Source organism: Pinus tabuliformis, chromosome 7 (assembly GCF_031772625.1).
Source record: "Pinus tabuliformis cultivar Carrire ecotype Pingquan chromosome 7, CPIR1, whole genome shotgun sequence".
In the NCBI taxonomy this organism is placed as follows: Eukaryota; Viridiplantae; Streptophyta; class Pinopsida; order Pinales; family Pinaceae; genus Pinus; species Pinus tabuliformis.
In genome coordinates this window covers 1619252118-1619273093 of record NC_142293.1, presented here as the reverse complement: position 1 = coordinate 1619273093, position 20976 = coordinate 1619252118, and positions in this window count along the sequence as shown.

Sequence of the window (20976 nt, the reverse complement as noted above, 5' to 3'; positions counted from 1 at the left end):
ACACCCGATATCAGTTCCTTTCGATCCCTTAGCAGTTTCTAGGTGGGGGGTTTGAGTACTGTGGAGTGCTTAAGAGCATTAAAGGTAGACATTTGAGAGTGTTGGGAATGTTTGAAACAACAGAGACTGTCATATTTATAGAGGAGGAAGAAGGTAGGCATGTCCTCTAGGAGAAGGAAAGATAAATTACAATAATCATACCATTTAAGTCCATATGTACTAATTACAATGGTCTGGTTTATGAGTTCTCCTTGGACTTGAATGGTACTCGAACTTGTTTTCCAATCTGACAAGACTTGCAAATAGTATTCTCTAGTTTTGAAAGCTTTGGCAAATCTCTAACAACATTCTTCTTTCCCAATTTTACAATCTAATCAAAATTCGGATTCCCTAGCCTTCGATGCCACAACCAACTCTCATAAATATTTTACAAACAACACCTCTTTGTCTTTTCTTTTAGCACATAGACATTATTGTTTGTCCCAACAGCTTCAATTACTATTTCTCCAATGCATGCATACTAAAGTTGACATTTTTTAGATTTGAATAGCACATCATAGCCTTGGTCACACATATGAGACACATTGAGTAAATTATGCTTCATCCCATCAACAAACAACACATCCTTGGATTTACCTCTTCCATTAGCTAGGTTGATAATTCCTTTACCCACAATCTTACCAGGTGCATTATTCCCAAAGGTTACATTACCTTTGTTGATTGGTATTCATGATAAAATATTATTTTATCTCCTAAGATGCGCTTGAAACATCCAATGTCAACATACCAATGGCTTCCTTCATTTTGAGCTTATAGAACAGTGTTATTGTTCTCTGTATTTTCCTTTTCCTTCCAAACTTTAGGTTCCTCCCTTGTTTTCTTGATAATTGGATTAAGCCTTTTATTTCTAAGCTTGCAATCAACTGTTCTATGGCCAAATTTCTGACAAACATAACATTGAATCAAATTGTTCAAAAGAGAGAACGAATTGTTGTACTTGGGTTTGCTCATCCTTTACCTGACAAATTGATTATTTCACTGATAACTTCTTCTTCATGACCCTACTTGTATAAATGACAAGCCTTTACCTAACAAATTGATTATTTCACTGATAACTTCTTCTTCATGACCCTACTTGTCTAAATGACAAATTTACCTTGCAATTTGTTGCCTTGTGCCCATAATTTGTGCAAGTAAAATAGTAGCCTAGAAAAATGTCTTCATACCTGGGAGAAAATCAATTTCTGAAGTATTGCAAGGAATCCCTCTAGTAAATTTGGTTTTCCTCTACAATATTGATATTCCTTTGATGTGTGGGATTTGATCTGCTGTTCGAATTTCCCCTCTTATTTTGTTGATGCTAATTAGTCTTTGGCTGCAAATTGGACTGCGTGCTCCCTTTTTCTCTTTGTCATTTTGTTGAATCATTTCTATGAGTTGTGTTGTTTCCAATTTTTATTGCTGGTACAAAAGTAATTTCTCTCTTTCCCTTTATCTCAGTTGTTGAGGTTGACTCGGCCTCAAATCCAAGACTAGCTCTAATATTGGAGACTCTTTGTGCCTTAAGGAGCTCACTCAAAATTTCAGTCCCTTTTCCAAATTTTTCATTAAAGCTCAATTGAGTTTTATATTTTTCAAGATATTTTCTTAGAAAAAACAATTTATCCTTCAAGCCTTTCACATGCTTGATATTTTTCATTGATTTAATGATTTAGAGTTTCTTGAATCAACTTACCTTCTTCAATTTGTAGGAGAAGAGGTTATATAGTTCCAAATTTGTCCTTTGCCAACAATTATTTCTGTGTTTTATTTTTCTTTCTCAGCCTTTGAATCTCTTGAAGAGTACTGACCAACTCTCCTTCTTGGTTGACCTCGGCCTCTTCTCCATTAGAATCAATAGCTTCTACTTCTAGATTATCTATGGCCATGAGCATAAATTCCTTTATACTTTCATAGGTTTTGTCCTCATTTGATGATTGACTACCTTCACTTTCCAAGGAACCAGAATCTTGGATATGGAGACCCTTCTTCTTATCCTTCTTTTTATCCTTTTTCACCTCTTTAAACTTCTCCTTGGGGTCATATTCATTCCTCTTATTTTCTAGACACTTGGAAGCATAGTGACCTACTTTACCATAGTTAAAGCACTTAAGAGCTAGCTTACCTTTGTACTTTCCTGAGTCTCTCTTGAGAGTCCTCAGGAACTTAGATTCCACCTCATCTGATTCACAACATGAATCATCATGTTCTTCCTTGGGATTCTTGTCTGCTTTGAAGGCTAACTCCTTTGTTGTTGGCTTGCAATTAGAAATTCTCATCTCATAAGAAGTAAGAGTACAATGTAGTTGATCCAAAGTGAGACACTTCAGAATTTTCATCGCCTCAATGGCTGAAACTTTGGGATTGAATCTCTTAGGGAGAGATCTTAGGACCTTTTGAACTACTATTGTCTCTTCTAATTTTTCATGAAGACCTCTTATAGTGTTAACAACCTCATCAACTCTAAGAAATTATTTAGCAATATCTTCATCATCATGCATCTTCAAAGACTCAAATTTCATTCTAAAACCTTGAAGTTTGGCTTGCTTTACCTTGTTGTCACCTTCATAGCAGCTACTCATCTTGTCCCAAATAGCTTTTGTAGTAGTGAAATCCATGACCTTGACTAGTTCTGATTCAGGTAAGCCAGCAAGAAGAGCATTCATAGCTTTAGCATTGCATGTAAATTCCATCTTTTGATCTCTAGTAATCAAGGCTTGAGGATTTTGATATTCTTCTTCCACTACATCCCATACATCAGCACCAAGTGATTGAATATAGGTTTTCATCCTTACTTTCCAAAACACATAGTTTGTTCCATTGAACATCGATGCCCTATTAGTGTATCCTCCTTCCTTGTTTTCCATGGTCCCTAATCTTTCTTCCAACTGTTAGAATAATTCTAATGTAACCTGGTTCACTTTAATACCAATTGTTAGAAAACAGTACAACACTAACACGAGGGTGAATCAGTATTGTGGTACTTTTAGAACTTTCTTCCACTAGTAAATAATACTAGGACACTAATAAACACTTCAGTAACAATTCACATCACACAAGAATCAATCATTAGAAGCACAAATAGAACACATAAATTCTTTGACCTTCTCCTTAATTATTTCCACAAAGGAAAGCTTCTACTTATTGTTACAAAGTTCTCTGGCTACAACCAGAAGGAAGCTACTTCTCCCTAATTTATCAGCTACAATTGAAAGGAGAAACTACCCCTATTTTATCAGCTACCACTGAAAGGAGATGTAACCCCTAATTTATTAGATGTTATTGAAATGAGCTCTAACCCCTAATTTTTTTACCAGACACTACTAGAAGGAACTACAACCTCTAATTTGCAAGTTGCCATTTGCTTGACCTCCTTGATTCATCTTTCATACAATTTTCAAAATCAAATCATGATGACCATTTCCTTTCATAAACAAATTGAATTTATCACCTCAATCACTCACCCCAAAAACCTTAAAATTACCTTCAACAAACTATGATCACTGATCAATCTACCATTCACACTAGTAGTAACAACATAAATTGGATTGAAAACTGATCTGCAAATTTGATTCTACTTATATAGAAATTGAGATAATATTTTTAGTTTCATAACTTTGAGTTAATTTCATCTCTTTACCTTTCATGAATTCATATTTTTTCTCATATACCACTTCTATTAAGTCTTCTTAATATGGTCATTGAGTCTTAAATCTTTGTTCTTTTTTCTCTGTAAGAAAAACTAACTTTAACTGTCCAAATTTTCAATTCTAAAAAAAATATCAGGGTTTATATTTAACTTTCTAAATTTGGTTGACTCCAAATTTATCCATACTACTAAATTTTCCTCTAACTCTTTTAATTCTACCAATTTTGCTACCAACTCATTCTTGCCTGGCTTACTAACTTTGGTGCTCTGCTAGTTTGGTGGATTTCATCAAACTTGGCCCAATAACACCAAAATTTGTTGACATGTTCATCCATTTGAACTAACGCCCAAAGAACTTTATTCTATCCCCATAGGGATTTAACCATGACTATAGAAAAGTTGTTGGGCCCAAGCACTTTACACATAAAACCATGCATATTACCTCTGTTGGGTTATGTCCATGCTATGACCCTGAGGGCTTAACTACTGTTCACAAAACTTGTGCACCTGTGGTCTTTACACCCGCAAAAGTATTGGTCCCGAGCACTAGCCCCCGACTCGTTATCCCCAAGAAGAAATAATGAAGCACCTTTTTATTTTTCTAGGGTTGACCCTCCGAAGTTACATGTCCCGGAAGGACGTATCTTACCACTTGCTCTCTTCTAATTGGTCTTCTACTTCCACTCCATTTTCCTCCTATGATCTAGAGTATCTTCGAGCCTCGTCAACCCGGAGAAACTAACAGGCACATCCTCCAAATATTCTCGGGTCCCTGGCCTTCTGAGGTCCGAGATTACGTTTCCCGATGGAACCTGCACCGCACACCTGGAACAATCACCAAACAACCAAGGTGGGTTTTGTTGCCACCTAACATCCTTTGTGTCCTAGGACTACTTCCCCGAATGTTTAAGCATGTGACCTTTGAAATATTTCGGGTTTATGCCTCCGGGGTGATGTGTCTTCCAGCTTTCTACCACCTCCACAAGGGTGCCACGTGTCACTCATTTTCAACACACTTAGGTACCTGAAAATGCCAAATTTGCATGCCATATGTCACCCTCACATTGGTGACATGTCATGTTGATGTCATCATGCCATGTGTCTTCATCTGGTTAGTCCATGTGGACGAAAGTACATATCATCATACAAAAATGAGGGGGTTTGATGCCTTATTTTTTCCTGAATCTCTTTAAAAACTCAGACGTGAATCTGCGTGGAAGCCAATGGTAATATTTGTGTTTCTGCACATTCTGTCTCCCTAGAAATTTGGTCTCATACTCCCTTTAAATATTCCAGGTTCAATCTCCAATATGAGTTGTCTAGTGGGGGCTCTACATGCCAATCATAACTCATCCCACTGTTTACTCCCTCTACCATGTTTTCCTAGCACCCTATCACCCTAGAGCTTCAAACATATGTTGCCTTTGGATCTTTCAAGGTTGGACCTTCAAGGGTGATGTGGTTGTGGGGACCTCCTTGCATTACAAACCAATCATTGCTCCCTCTAGTGTTGTGTTGTCCTACTACGTCACCTAGTGATGTAGTCCTGACGCTTCGTCATCTCAGGAGTTTCACCTTGCACCTATATTTGTAACTTCCATGGAACCTTCATCGGGGTACATGGATTCCATGGGGACCTCTGTTGCAAACTTTGAACAATGCGGGGGTAATGTGTCGAGCGCACAACCCTCCTAAGATTTGTATTGGTCCTACATGGTCCACACACGCGCATTCTTGGCTGCCACATGTACAATGACTATGCTAAGGGGTCCTTGGCCTTAACCAACTATGACTTTCACCCTCGAAACTTTGACCATCAATAACTTGCAATCCAAGAGGTATTTTTCGAGCTTACATATACTGTTGGAAAGATCTTTCAGAGATCTATCCATCTTAGTAGTTTTAAAAAACACTTGAGATGATATGATATATTGAAAATGGATTTAAAGTTTTTTTACCCTCATCAACCTATTTGCACCCTTATCTTTTCCATTGTCATCAACCTACTTACACTTTGATATTTTCCTTTGCCATCAAAGACAACCTATATCTAACAAAGAGATAGGGGGAGATATATATATATATATATATATATATACATATATATATATGGGGAAAGGAAGAGAGATATGAGAGAATAGGGAAAGGGAGAGAGAGATACAAAGGGGGATAGGCAAAGGGGAGAAATTTAAAGGGATTGAGAGATGGGGTGCTTAGGGGGAGAGAGAGAGATGGGGGAAGGAAGAGAGAGAGAAGGATAGATATGTGGGAAGGGGGAGAGAGAGAGAGAGAGAAGGAAATAGGGAAAAGTGGAGAGATATAGAAAGAGGGAGCCATGGGTTTAAAGAGAGAGAAAGCAAGGGATAGGGAAAGTGGAAGAGAGAGAGAGAGAGAGAGAGAGAAAGTGGGGTAGGAGTTAGGGAGAGAGAGGGGCACTTAGTAAAGGAGAGAGAGAGATGGATCTAAGCAATAGACATAAGCATGGAGAGATAAAAGGATAGGGAGAGAGAAAATGATAATAAGATGGGATGAGATGGAGAGAGAGAGGGCTCGAGGAAGAGAGATGGGGGTATGTAGGAGAGAGAGAGAGAGAGAGGATATGGACAAAGTGGGAGAGAGATAAAAATATGGAGACATAGGGAGGGAGAGAGAGGAATAAATGGATAGGGAAAGGGGGATACAGAGCAGGTAAAGATAAGGAGAGAAAGCGAGCAAGAGAGAGAGAGAGAGAGAGAGAGGATAAGGAGAAAGGTTGGGGGGCTTAGCGAATGGGAGAGGGAACTTGATATAGGAGTTAGACATAAGGATAGAGGGAGAAATGGATAAGTAGAGAGAAAAGGATGAAGAGGGAGGCCCAATGGGAAGGGGGAAGGACGAAGAGATAGAGAGAGAAACAAAGATAGATGAATATGGAAAAGAGCATGTTTACATCATATAATGTGTGTACATTAATATAATGTGTGTGTGTTAGAAATGTGAACACATTATTAATTTCATAAAAAATTGAGCAACACCTTTTTCGATTACAATGTGGGTGAGGTGGTTTCTTTGGTTTTATGTTTGAATTAACAAACCTCTCGGTTTGGTCTTCATAAATGAAAAACACATCCATTTTTACAACCTTTTTATTTTCAACCATGATTCTTTATATGTGTTGGGTCCCTATAATACTAGTGATTACCCCATTATATTGTAGTTATACCCTTATTTATATTGTTGTGCCCCTATTACCCCCATATTGTTATTTCTGTGCCCCATAGAATCCCTCTATTGTTATTTTTGTGGCTTTATATTATTATTGTTAGGTCGGCTGGATTATATTGTGACTCCTTAGACTCCTATATATAGAAAGGAGGTTTTGTCATTTGTATCATCCAAGAATTGTTCATTTATGTAATGTAAAGGAGGTTGCCCCCTCGAAGAGGCTGAATTCTAAGGCGTTGATCTTTCTTTTCTATCTTTTCTTGAGCTGGTTTCATAACATTTGGTATCAGAGCTTTGGATTCTAGGGTTTCGCTGCTCCAAACAGGTCATCGTGGCATTTTCGCTATAACTTTTTTCTGTGACGTTTCAGAAGTCGCAAAAAAACCCATTTGAGAAGAATTGGCGCTGAACCTTGGGTCCAAATTTCAGAGCTTTTCGCACGATATTTTCGGAGATATGATCTGAGGAAGTTGGTCTTTTTGCAGACTCCTGAATTACATTCAAAACAGGTGACCTGGGGAAAATCGTCATAACTTTCTCTCTGAGGATCGGATTGAAATTTCGTAAAAAGGTACAGAAAGAGGACGGAATGTAGTTTCTTGTATGTGTGTTTCAGATCCAAAGGTCGAAACAGTGACTCGTGGCATGTCGTACAAGTTCGCTCTACTGAACTAGTCTATAAGCAAGTCACTGTGGGAGATTTCACATAACTCTTCCTTGGAGAATCCAATTTGGGTCAGACTTGTGGCATTGGAAAGAGGACACAGAGGGCTACTACAGATCACAAATTCAGAAGTAGATGACTGGAAATTACAGAGATACATCAGAGGCAATATCGAGCTCCTACAAAGTGAAAAAAGGTGTGTAGATTTTCTTAAATTTTTGCTTAAGCTTGGTTTGAAATTTTTTTTGAAGGAATTCAAAGGGCATAGTAGAGCATTATTATCGGTAACTGATGCCCCGAGGAAAGAAAATGCAAACACCTAGTAAGGAACCTGAAAGCTCTAGCATGACTCATGAAGAAGAGGAAGAAATGCAACATGATATATCAAAATTACAAGACCAAGTGCAACAACTGTCCCTTGCACAAAAAGGAACAGAAGCTAAGATGGATGGTTTAAAGAAAGGTGTAGAAGCTAAGATGGACTGTTTAAAGAAAGGCGTAGAAGTTAAGATGATTGACGTGGAAGCTAAGATGGATGATTTGAAGATAGATTTGAAGACAGACATGGACGAATTGAAGATAAATATGAATAAGTTGCTACAAGAAATGGTCACTAAGGGTGAAAGAGTACTAAAGGAAACTCATGATGAGAACAAAAGAAATGTTAATCATGATTCCATAGACTCTAATGTTGGATCGAAGACTCACCATGTTCCAAAAATCGATATGAGGAAGTTTGATGGCAAGGATCCCGCCACATGGATATTACAGATGGAGCAATTCTTCGATCTCAATAATGTGCAAAACACACAAAAGGTACGTATGGCAACTTTATATTTGGAACCAAATCAGTTTGTATGGTATCAATGGCTTTGTTCTCGTAAACAATTTATCACTTGGGCAATTTTTACGGAAGAATTGATAGCACATTATGAGGATACAAAAAGCAACACTTTTTTTAGCCAATTGATAAGTCTCAAACAAAAGGGTTCAATAATGGAGCACATTGAGGAGTTCCAAAAATTGAACATAAGGGTAAAAGATATTCCAGAGGAGCATAGGATTGATGTGTTCATAGGGTCTTTAAAGGATAATATCCAACATGATGTGCGCCTTTGGGAACCTGATTCATTAGAGAAGGCATTCAGGTTAGCAAGAAAAATGGAAAGCAAAATTATGGCAACTAGGAAGCATACCATTCACAACTATAAAGACGGAAGTGTTGTTGCCCATAGTCTTCCACAACCTACAAGGTTGACACCACAACAATTGGAAGAAAAAAGAGCAAAAGGGCTTTGTTACAATTGTGATAGCAAATACACAAAAGGTCATAAGTGTGCTGAGAAGAAATTATTCTACATAGATTGTGAAGAGGAAGAAGAAAAGGAGCAAGAAAGGTCAAAAGAAGAGGATATATTCCAGGAACAAAGCCTAGATGAAGAACAAATAAATCCGACCATATCTTGTAATGCATTGGCGGGAATTACCACTCCTCAAACCATCAAGATAGAAGGACAAATCAAGAAGAAAAAGGTAATAGTGTTGATTGATTCAGGAAGCACCCACAATTTTATTCATTGTAGGGTAGCAAAAGAATTGAATTGCTTCCTATATCCAGCACCAGAGTGTCAAGTGATGATTGCAAATGGAGGAACAATAAATTGTTCTGGAAAGTGCCATAATATCAAGCTATCCATGGGAGAATATGTATTGACTAGCCCAATGCTTTCCATTCCAATGGGAGGTGCTGATGTTGTACTAGGAGTCCAATGGCTACAATCCTTGGGTACAATAGCTTTTAATTTTCAAGAACTTTTCATCAAATTTTCTGTGGAAGGAAAGGAAGTTGAATTAAGGGGTATTGCAGGGAAACCAGGAAAGATAATCAGCTCTAATGGCATGACAAAGCTTCTAAAAAAGGAGCAAAGAGGTGTAATTGCACAATTATGTTCGCTAGATGTTTCCACATTGGAATCATCTATTTCTCCAGATCTCCAAAAAGTCCTGGACAATCATTCCAAGGTATTTGAGACTCCCAAAGGTCTCCCACCTATGCGTGATCATGATCATGCTATTCATCTGATTCCAGGAAGTGTTCCTCCAAACATCAGGCCGTACAGATATCCATATGTCCAAAAAAGTGAAATTGAACGTATGGTTGCAGAAATGCTAGAGGCTGGTATAATTCAACCGAGTCAAAGTTCTTTCTCAGCTCCAGTAGTATTGGTGCACAAGAAGGATGGATCATGGCGCATGTGTCCAGATTATAGGGAGCTCAACAAGCTCACTATTAAAGATAAGTTCCCCATTCCTGTCATTGATGAATTACTGGATGAATTGCATGGATCAATTTACTTCACCAAGTTGGATCTTCGTTCGGGATATCATCAAATCAGAATGAAGATTGAAGACATTCCGAAAACGGCATTTAGAACTCATGAGGGTCATTATGAATTTTTGGTCATGCCTTTTGGCCTTACCAATGCACCTTCAACATTTCAAGGTTTGATGAATTCAATTTTCAAACCATTCCTTAGAAAATTTGTGTTAGTATTTTTTGATGATATACTAATCTACAGCAAGTCTTGGAAGGATCATGTTGAACATGTTGACAAGGTGCTACAACTATTGGAGGAGAAACAATTATATGCAAAAAGATCCAAATGTTTCTTTGGAGTCCAGGAGGTGGAATATTTGGGTCATATTGTATCTCATGAAGGAGTTAAGGTAGACCCTAGCAAAATTAAAGCCATTAAGGAATGGAAAATCCCCACATCCATAAAGCATCTGCGAGGATTTCTTGGGTTGACAGGGTATTATCGCAAGTTTGTTAAGAATTATGGGAGAATAGCAGCACCTCTAACAACATTATTGAAGAAAGATTCATTTTCATGGACTCCGGAAGCAACAAAGGCCTTTGAACATCTTAAAGAGGCAATGTGCCAAGCACCGGTCTTAGCTACACCGGACTTCACAAAAACCTTTATTGTGGAATGTGATGCTTCAGGAAATGGAATTGGTGCTGTTCTAATGCAAGATGAAAGACCCATTGCTTTTGAAAGTCGTCCAATCAAGGGAAAGTTTTTAAGCAAAGCTATTTATGAGAAGGAAATGTTGGCAATACTCCATGCACTTAAGAAATGGCGACCCTACCTAATGGGAAGACACTTCAAGGTAAAAACGGATCATGATAGCCTTAAATACTTTTTAGAACAAAGATTATCCTCTGAAGAGCAACAAAAGTGGGTCACAAAGATGTTGGGTTATGACTTTGAAATCATCTACAAAAAAGGGAAGCAAAATGTGGTGGCAGATGCACTCTCAAGAAAGGATGAGGATGTGGAAGCATTGTTGTGTGCCATTTCTATTATCCAACCAGATTGGATAAACGAAGCAAGGGAGGAATGGAAGAATGACGAAGAAGTGTGGGCACTTATTCGAAAGCTACAACAAGATTCCAGTACTTCTGATACATTTAGCTGGCAAAATGATTCGTTATGGTACAAAGATCGCTTATACCTCTGTAAGAATTCCCAGCTAAAACAAAAGATTCTTATGGAATTGCACACTTCTCCCTTAGGAGGGCACTCAGGATTTTTAAAAACTTACCACAGGGTTAAGAAGGAATTTTTTTGGGATGGCCTTAAATCAGATATTCAAAAGTTTGTGGCGGAATGTTTGGTTTGCCAACAAAATAAAGTTGAAACAATTAAGACACCGGGTCTATTACAACCTTTATCCATTCCAAGCCAACGTTGGGAGGAGGTTTCAATGGATTTTATCACAGGTTTACCCAAGTCTGAGGGAAAGAGTGTCATCATGGTGGTAGTTGACAGACTTACCAAGTATGCACACTTTTGTGCATTATCACATCCATTTAAAGCCAGTACAGTTTCTACTGCATTTATGGAAACAGTTCAAAAGCTACATGGAAACCCAAAGATTATTGTAAGTGACAGAGATCCCATTTTCACTGGAAATTTTTGGACAGAATTATTTTCTTGTCTTGGTACTCAGTTAGCTCATAGCTCATCTTATCATCCTCAATCTGATGGGAAAACTGAGATAGTAAACAAATGTTTGGAAGGATATCTTCGTTGCTTTGTATCTGATAAACAGACACAATGGGTCAAATGGTTGCCTCTGGCTGAATGGTGGTATAACACTTCCTTCCATACAGCAACAAAAATGACCCCATTTATGGCACTTTATGGGTATCAACCACCATCCATCACATCATATTTAAGAGAAAATTCTAAGGTTCAGGCAGTGGAACATCACATCGAACATCAACAACAAGTCCTCCAACTCTTAAAGGATAACCTCGTGTTGGCACAAAATAGAATGAAACAACAGGCAGATCAACATCGCAGTGAAAGAAGTTTTGATGTAGGTGATTGGGTATTCCTACGGCTACAACCATATAAGCAAATGTCCCTAAAGCAAGCTAAGAAGGATAATAAATTATCACCAAAGTATTATGGTCCGTACAAGGTGTTGCAAAAGATTGGTACTATGGCATACAAATTGGAGCTTCCTGCAGCTTCTCGATTGCACCCAGTTTTCCATGTTTCATGTTTAAAGAAGGTTATAGGCGACAAGCTCCCAATTCAAACAATATTGCCAGAACTTGACGAGGAAGGAAAAATTATATTGGAACCGGAAGCAGTCACAGAAACAAGAACTCGACAGCTACGAAATCGATCAATTTCAGAGTATCTTATCAAGTGGAAGAACTTATCCGCTGAAGATTCCACATGGGAGGATGAGAATTTTATGCAGAAGTATCCAGAACTACTCAAGCGTTGAGGACAACACTTTTTTGAAGGAGAGGGGCATGTTGGGTCCCTATAATACTAGTGATTACCCCATTACTATTGTAGTTATACCCCTTATTTATATTGTTGTGCCCCTATTACCCCCATATTGTTATTTCTGTGCCCCATAGAATCCCTCTATTGTTATTTTTGTGGCTTTATATTATTATTGTTAGGTCGGCTGGATTATATTGTGACTCCTTAGACTCCTATATATAGAAAGGAGGTTTTGTCATTTGTATCATCCAAGAATTGTTCATTTATGTAATGTAAAGGAGGTTGCCCCCTCGAAGAGGCTGAATTCTAAGGCGTTGATCTTTCTTTTCTATCTTTTCTTGAGCTGGTTTCATAACAATATGCTCTATGCATTCATTTCTAATGAAACTAAACATATTAATAGCGATATGTGTGTAGATTATAAATATGTTTTTTTTCATTTATTTATTTTTAACCAGAGGAATCGACGATTAGCTTAGTCTTGTACTTGTGTGACATGAGGTTGATTTCAGCTGCTACCATTATACCTCTGGGGCCTGCAACCTATCCTCCTCTCCATAGACCTGGTTACTTCTGGGGTATTCAACCACCAATTGAGCTATACCTTGGGGACTTCAAAACTTAATTATTATTATTTTTTTATTTAATTGTTTAGGACATATATAAAATTTAAAAAAAAAAATAGGTCTTTTATTTCCAGTATAACTTTTGATTGGTTCAATTATTTTGGAATAAAAAAGAACTCGCACTAGAATAGATGAAGACCTACATAATAAATAAATAAATTATGAATATGTTAATACTCTCATAGCAGGGGGTAACAATTGACTTTGTCATTTTAGGGCTTATATATATATATATATATATATATATATATATATATATATATATATATATATATGTCAACATTAAAAATTATGGAGAACTAATTATGTACAAGATCCATCTATTTTCTACAATTGTACAAATTTGTTTCAAAAATTTCATCATTTGCATACCAAACCCCAGGCCTAATGCGAAGATATGCTTTACATTTTAGAGAAAAAAATTAACATACCAGTCTTAGAAAAACACCAAAATTTTTTAATTACGCTAATTTTCCATAAATGAAAGTTATATATATTCAAGGAAACAATTTGATTGACTATGATTCACCCTTTTACACAATGTCCTAAAAAAAATTATAAGTACCTCTAAAAAAAATTTAGTGATTAGATTTCTATTTTTCCAGATTTCCATTGCAACTAACATGTCATAATTAAGTAGCATTATCTTGCACCAACCTTATAACCATGTCAAATATTGCATATCTAATCAACATACTTAGTCAATTCATGGTTAAGCCACATGAAATTCATTGGAAAGTAGCCAAGAGGGTCTTTGAATATTTAGTTATAGGTTATTCATATTTTGATTGGGTAAGAGATCCAAATGACAGAAAATTCACCACTAGAATATGCATTCAATATAGAATCTAAATTGTGTCTTTGAGTAGTTAAAAGTAGCTAAGCACTTCTTTGTCTTATACTGAATTCGAGTACTAAGCATTGTATAGTGCCACCTATGAGGCAATTTGGCTAAGGCATATTCTTGAAGGCATTAGAGAAAAGAAAAAAGTACTAGAAACAACCAAATGTGATAATCAAATCTCTTTCAAACTGACACATGGCCCAATTTATTGTGCCAATATAAATCATATTGAAACCCATCATCATTTTGTAAGAGAAAAGATAAAGTCAAAGGAAATTGACATGATATATTACAATACAAATGATAATGTGGCAGACATATCTACCAAGCCTCCAAGAAAGACTAAATTTCAAATATGTAGAGTTATGTTAGGTAATGTGGGTTATTTGTTTCTTAATTAAGTGGGAGTGATAGAATCACGGAGATAAATGTTAGTTCATATTCTTTTCTTCTAGAGAGCCAAACATTGCATTCCTTTTCAATATACATAGCTGGTATGACTTGTAAACTCACAAAGGAAACTTTATCCTCCCAATTATAATAATTTTCTATTGCATCTTTCCCATTGCTACATATATGGGATACTTTTATGTATTTGATGCAATAACAAATCTAATAAAAACTATCTCTTATATAAAGTTTTTAAATTTTCATTGTTCTTGATTTTGAGATTTGGAGAATATTATTTGGTTATGATCTAATTTCGAAAAATGCTCATTTAGCATGCAAAGAATTCAATATTTGGGATACATTGTGGATAAAGATGGGGTGCATGTGGACCCAGCCAGGATGGGATTGGAGAGCCTCAATGACTCTAATATAACTATGCATATTTTTGGCCCTTGCTAACTTCTATCGAAGATTCATATTGGGGTTTTGTCATATCACTTTTCCCTTAAGTCAAGTAACCAAGGGTGGACCAACATCAAAGTTTTCCTAGTGGGAGTCATAGAAAAAAACATTCAAGGATCTGAAACATTGTCTTTTCTTTGCACAAGTCCTCACCCTCTTAGACTTGCAACAGTCATTTGAGATTGAGACAAATTCTTCTAACTATGATATCGATGTAGTCCTCACTTAGAAAGGACATACAATGGTGTATCATAGTGAAACACTTTATGATACTATCTGGAGGAACCCCACATATGACATGGAGATGTACCCCATCATGCACACATTTATATAATGGAATAATTATATTTTGGGGAAGGAAATGATCATACACATTGATCACATACCTCCATAATTATGCAAACACAGGGAAAGTTACAGAATTATTTCCATAAAAACCAGTTCACATACTTGCAAGCATTCCACTTGAACATCACATACAAGAAGGGTAGCACCAATCATGTCACATACTGCCTAAATTGGCCCCTGATTATGGCACTAACTACAATTCTTAACTCTTATCAGCATGAGACCTTTGGGTAGCCACAATCATATAATAGTGACTCTAAATTCACATCCACATACTAGATGTTGATTGTAGGAAAACAATTTCCAGACTTCCATATCTAGGATGTGCTCTTATGCTACCTGGGCCACCTTTGTGCTCCTTCAAGTGGGTGTTCCAAATTGATTTGGGAGGCATATTATAGTCAAGTGGTGGCGCATTTTGGTGTGGAGAAGACAATAACAATACTTTATAAGTATTTATACTGGCCAAAGCTTTAAGAAGATGTCCAATAGTATATTAGATAGTGCATTTCTTGCATCATTGCTAAACCAACCATCAAAAAGTAGAAGTTGTACATTCCTATACCTACCTCAGACAATTCATGTGAGTGAATCTCCATGGATTACATGTCAATTTTTCCATCCACTAAGCATGGTTATGATTGTGTGTTTATGGTTTTCAACCAATTCTCTAAGATGGTCACTTTGGAACCATGCAAGAAGAGTATCACAACTGAAGCCACCACTAAACTCTTCTTTAACCGTGTTTGGGTTCATTTTGGGCTACCTCAGACCATTAGATTAGATAGATATAGTAGGTTCCTCAACACATTTTGTTCCAAACTATGGTCTCTCAAGTATATCAAGTTGACCAAATCGACTTCTTTTCATCCCCAATCAAATGGGAAAACATAAGTGGTCAATAGGATGATTATGCATATGTTATGCATATATAATTCTAAGCATCCACATACATGGGACAAAATCCTTCCATATGTTCAACATAGCTATAAAAGATCCCTCCATATCTCTATTGGCCATAGTCCTTTTCATATGTACTTGGGGTCCCAACTATTAGCCCATATTAAAGTAGTTATGCCCATTGCATCTTCACTGGTAGAGTCCTCTAATTCTCAGGTCGAGGCATATAAGGCATCCATATTTTTTGAATGAATCCCTTACCTCCAACAACAATTCCATGATATCCTATAGAATTCAAATTCCAAGTACAAGAAATGGCATGACTAGCACAAGGTTCCACATATGTTTCAAGTTAGTGATAAGGTGTGGTTACATTTACAAAAATAATTCCTTAAAACTTCCCATAGGAAACTCAGACCACTACGATATGGGCCTTACAAAATCATAAAGGTTGAGGGTGAAAGTTCTTTTGAATTGAGTATTCCCCCTTTCCTTCACTTACACCCGGTATTTAATGTGGGGCTACTTAGACCATATTTTCCAGCTCTGTTGGACACCTTGGAGGTAGTTGATTAATTGGACCCCACAAAACTCAATCTTGACTACATTGAATAAGCTACATTGGATTGTATCATGGAAGCTAAGACAAAGGACACCCACAAATAACACATATAACTCTATTGGGTTTTTAGAGAAGGATAACTTCTTCATTGAGGCAAGTGGCTCACCAAGAGCCAAATTCAAAAAAAAATTCCCCATGTGATGAGGTAAGTTGATGCAATGGATTTGATTTCTTCCTAATGAGTGAGGACTCATCCAGGTGGATATCAATGGCCACCCACCTCTTCAACTATCTCAACATTTCTCTATCTTCTTAGTTGTTTTTCTATGATTTTTGGGTCCCAAACTTTCGGGACTATTTTGAGGCATTAAATGATATTTTTTGGCAATTATGGAGGCCAGAGGTTCTTATGGCATTCCCTAGCTCTAGTCAAAAGTTGTAGTCCTCGAATAGTTATTTCTAACATGTTATTGCGTGCCCTAAATTGATATTGTATGAAACATTTTCACCCGTGGGAAATTGATGTACCAATTAACTACATTGGGGTTCACAAACCTTTTGGCATTTAATCTTCTAGGCTACATTTCTCTATGTCTGTTCCATTTACTTTCCAACATTTCATTTCATTCCTTATACAACACAAATCATGTCAAGCGTTAATTTCCATTATGAAAAATTTATATTGAGCACCGAAGGAATTATACATCTCTCTTATACTAAGTAACACATCACTAATAAATTTTAACCATAAAAAATTAATGGACCAGATTGAAATATTTTTTTTTTTAATAATATTTTTTAAAATATGATATGTCAACTCCTTGGATGGGGTGACTAGACAAGAGCAGGGGGATGTGTTATCATCACCCCACCTGACTAATAGGCAGGGAGACATGGCAACATTCTCCCTATAGCTGGCACACTGGAGATCGTTCACCCTTCTGAGACTTGTCACAGATGATTCATCTAAGGTTTTGTGTGATGGAAGAGCTCACATGCAAGAGCAAGGTGGGGAAGGCACCAAACAAGTGAGTCTTAATGTTTATGGGAATCAATACCTTAAGAATTGTACCAAGCTTCAATTCAAGCATGTCATCGCCATTAATCTATAGAATGATGTTCCAAATGTGTGGAGGGCAGACAATGTAGAGGGACAACCAGACCTATGTGAGGTAGCCGAATTTAATGAATAACAGGTCGAGAATTATGTGTGTGGAGGTTTTCTATAAAGCAAAATTGGATATATGGGTATCAATTATGGGAAGCCAACACAAAGAGTCAATTCGAGAGCATAGAGAGATAGTTTTAACAAAGGGTGATAGTTGGTGGAGTACGACATTATAAATGGTTGTTGTGAAAAGGAAGGTATGTGGTAATTATAGTGTCTGATTAGTGGGATTGAACCTTAGCACGCTCAATGCTTGAGGGGTCTGGGCTAGTCAGGTTGCTCAAATCCTGGAGCTTACTCAGATTAGCATGTGGGCTAGCGACAAGGTGTTGAAGGTTTCAAAGCTAGAGTGACACACGCAAGTTGGAGCACCTCCTAACTTGCTTAATTTTCCTCTCCCAAGTATCTATTTCACTAATTCCTAGCACCTCTGCGCAATTTAAGGCAGCATTATGTCCCTTTGAAGTTTCTTTTTAGGAATACCCTCCCTTTCAGTTGAGACTCTAAAAAATCCGAAAACTATATATCCCCTTAATGTTGTTTCCTTGAGACTAATTTGGGATTGTCATAGGGAATGGAAGTTACATGGTAGTCTAGTAAATTCAGTTTGAGGGGAACCCAAAGCGACTGGTAGTGGTTTAGGGGAGGATGCCCTGATAAGTTCAAGTACCCATGCTAGTCCGTGGTAGTGCAATTGTTTATCTAAGTTTTTTAATTTCCTTTTTTGTGGGTGGAACTCGATTAGGCTCGGGAGAAATTTAGATGAGAGCCTATTAACAACACTGAGAGACTCCCTAAGGCTAGTGTGCTCTCATATTCTCTCTGGTGGATTTTGGGTTGCGAATGAGTCTATATCTTGCTTTACTTTACTAAATTTGAATGATAGTAGGAGCTTTGCTCTCTTTTTGCGTTTGAGAAGTCTCTTAGATGGGGGCCTTAAGCGATTTGGGAACTTAAGAAATTGGTATCTCCTATATACTAGGGTGAGAGGCAAGGTGTTATTATATTCTTCAAATATGTTGTTCTTCTCATAAAAAGCCACCCTATACGGTTTGCTTTGGTAAACTCTTCATCTTGGTTGGCACAAAACGTTTCATCCTTCTCAGCTCTGGTTATTGAAGAAGATATCACTATGCCAAGGGAGAGGGGACATGTGAGAAGGGGCTTTGCGTATTATGCAAAACGAGCCCATAGAGGGAATTCTCGCCTTCAAAAAAGGCCAAAGGGTTTGCTATAAGATACCATGATTAGATCCCTATGCAAGTACAAGAAGAAATGAATTGGATCAAAAGGGAGGTTGCATCTCAACGATAGTCATTCTTTGATGCTGTAGTAAGGGCAGATTGGGAGGCATGGATTCCAGACACTGAACAAATGAGGAATATGGTGAACCAATACATGCAGGTCACTCATCTTTATTGGATGCTAAAATCTCTATTGGGCAGAGTGTTAATAGACAACTAGACATCGAGAAGGGATATGTTTAAGACTCTGAACCATCTACATGGTCATCTGAAGCATAATGACTACAGACTAGACACGATTGATACACGCTTGCCCCGTATTGAACAACATTTGGGAATCGTGCTAATGATGCTAGACCTCTGACAAACCCAGGCAACCCAATGCGTGTTGTAGGCTCGAACTTTGAGCCAATTCCATGATTATTTGATGATTTGTGCTTCTGACTTTCTTCTTGTGACTAACTATGTTTACGGGCATATAGCTTGACATTGTACCATAGGTATAGTATGTTATGGTTATCTCTCATAACTCTTTATAAGATTCATTTTGGACATGGTCTTGTTTTCCTTAAAAAAAAATTAGAATAAAACATGACTTTTTGATATAATCTCATATTTCTAGGTAATAAAATTCCCCGTACAACGTATATATATAGATATATATATTATGTCAACTCTATAAAAAGTATTGAAAAACTAGCACTGAAATATTTTTTTTTAATTTGTTAGAACATATTGTAATCCAAATTTAGCACAAAGGTGGTAACATACCTTTGTTAAAAATGTCTTTCAACGCGTTAAATTATAATGTTGAGGGCAATGATATCTAATGGAGAGGGATAACCAAAAGGTTGATTTAATAGTCAAGTCTGGGCTCTTTTAATGTAGATTTTAGCAGCTACCTGTTATTTATTTGACAGTGAAGGGCATTGTTAATGGAGATTAGACCTTCACCATACACGCCATGCTCATCCTCCATGGAACACGCAGTGAATATAAAATCCGTGGAAAATTTTGATAGGCGTCCTTAGCGACAAATTCTCAAATTCACATGCATTCAATATTTCCATAGCGACATCATCATTAACAGGCCCGATGACGGGTTCCATCATGATGATTTATTGTAGAGTTTGCCTGCGGTTACGTTTGCATGTGGAAGGGTGATAATGTTTGTCCATCCACCTTATTCATACGTCACTCTTCTCTGAAATGTCGTTGTCAACCAGATTATTGAATTATTTTCAATTGGCCTTTCTCGAGTTATTTGCGTATATTTTTTGAAGGGAAAATTTGAATTTTAAATTTTGGAAATTAATATTTTTATTTATACGATCATCATTAATAAAATATTTCACTTAAATTATCTTATATATAATTTTTTAAAATTAATACTATATTACATAGGATTACATTATTCATTAAAAAAAACTTGAACCCTAAACTTTGAAGACCAACCTCTTCACTTGTACCACCATCGCCATTAAAATGCCTCACCTGAGCTACCTACATGTATGTATTCTCTATACAATAACGATGGCTAATTTAGCATACATTTAGCCCATATTTACTCAACAAAATTGTGATAAGCATAGAAAAAGAATCATACCAACAAAATTATGATGAAATGATCACCATCTTCATACGTAGATGATGTTGTATAAGATGATTGTGAATAAATCACAAGTTTGTGCATGGTCTCCAGGCAATACACGTGTCAAAGGATAGTAGGAAGAGCATTTATTGATTCTATAATTTCACTGCACATACAATATTTTATCGTTTAGTGGTTCTTAAATGATTATAAGATTATAATACTTTAATGGAGGTCATCCATGGGTGGGATATTAAGAGTTTGAATGCCATTGGCATATCCTGTGTTATAATAATTTTGAATTGAATATTGGTTAATACTGCTTTAACTTGGGCTTTCTATCTAATAATTTATTTGCTTTAGGTTTTCCTTTGGAGATTGTTTAAATTAAATTTTATTATTTTACATTGTGTTATTAATCTATTAGTTAAGTGATTGTTTTTATCATTTATTTTGATAAATATTATTAAT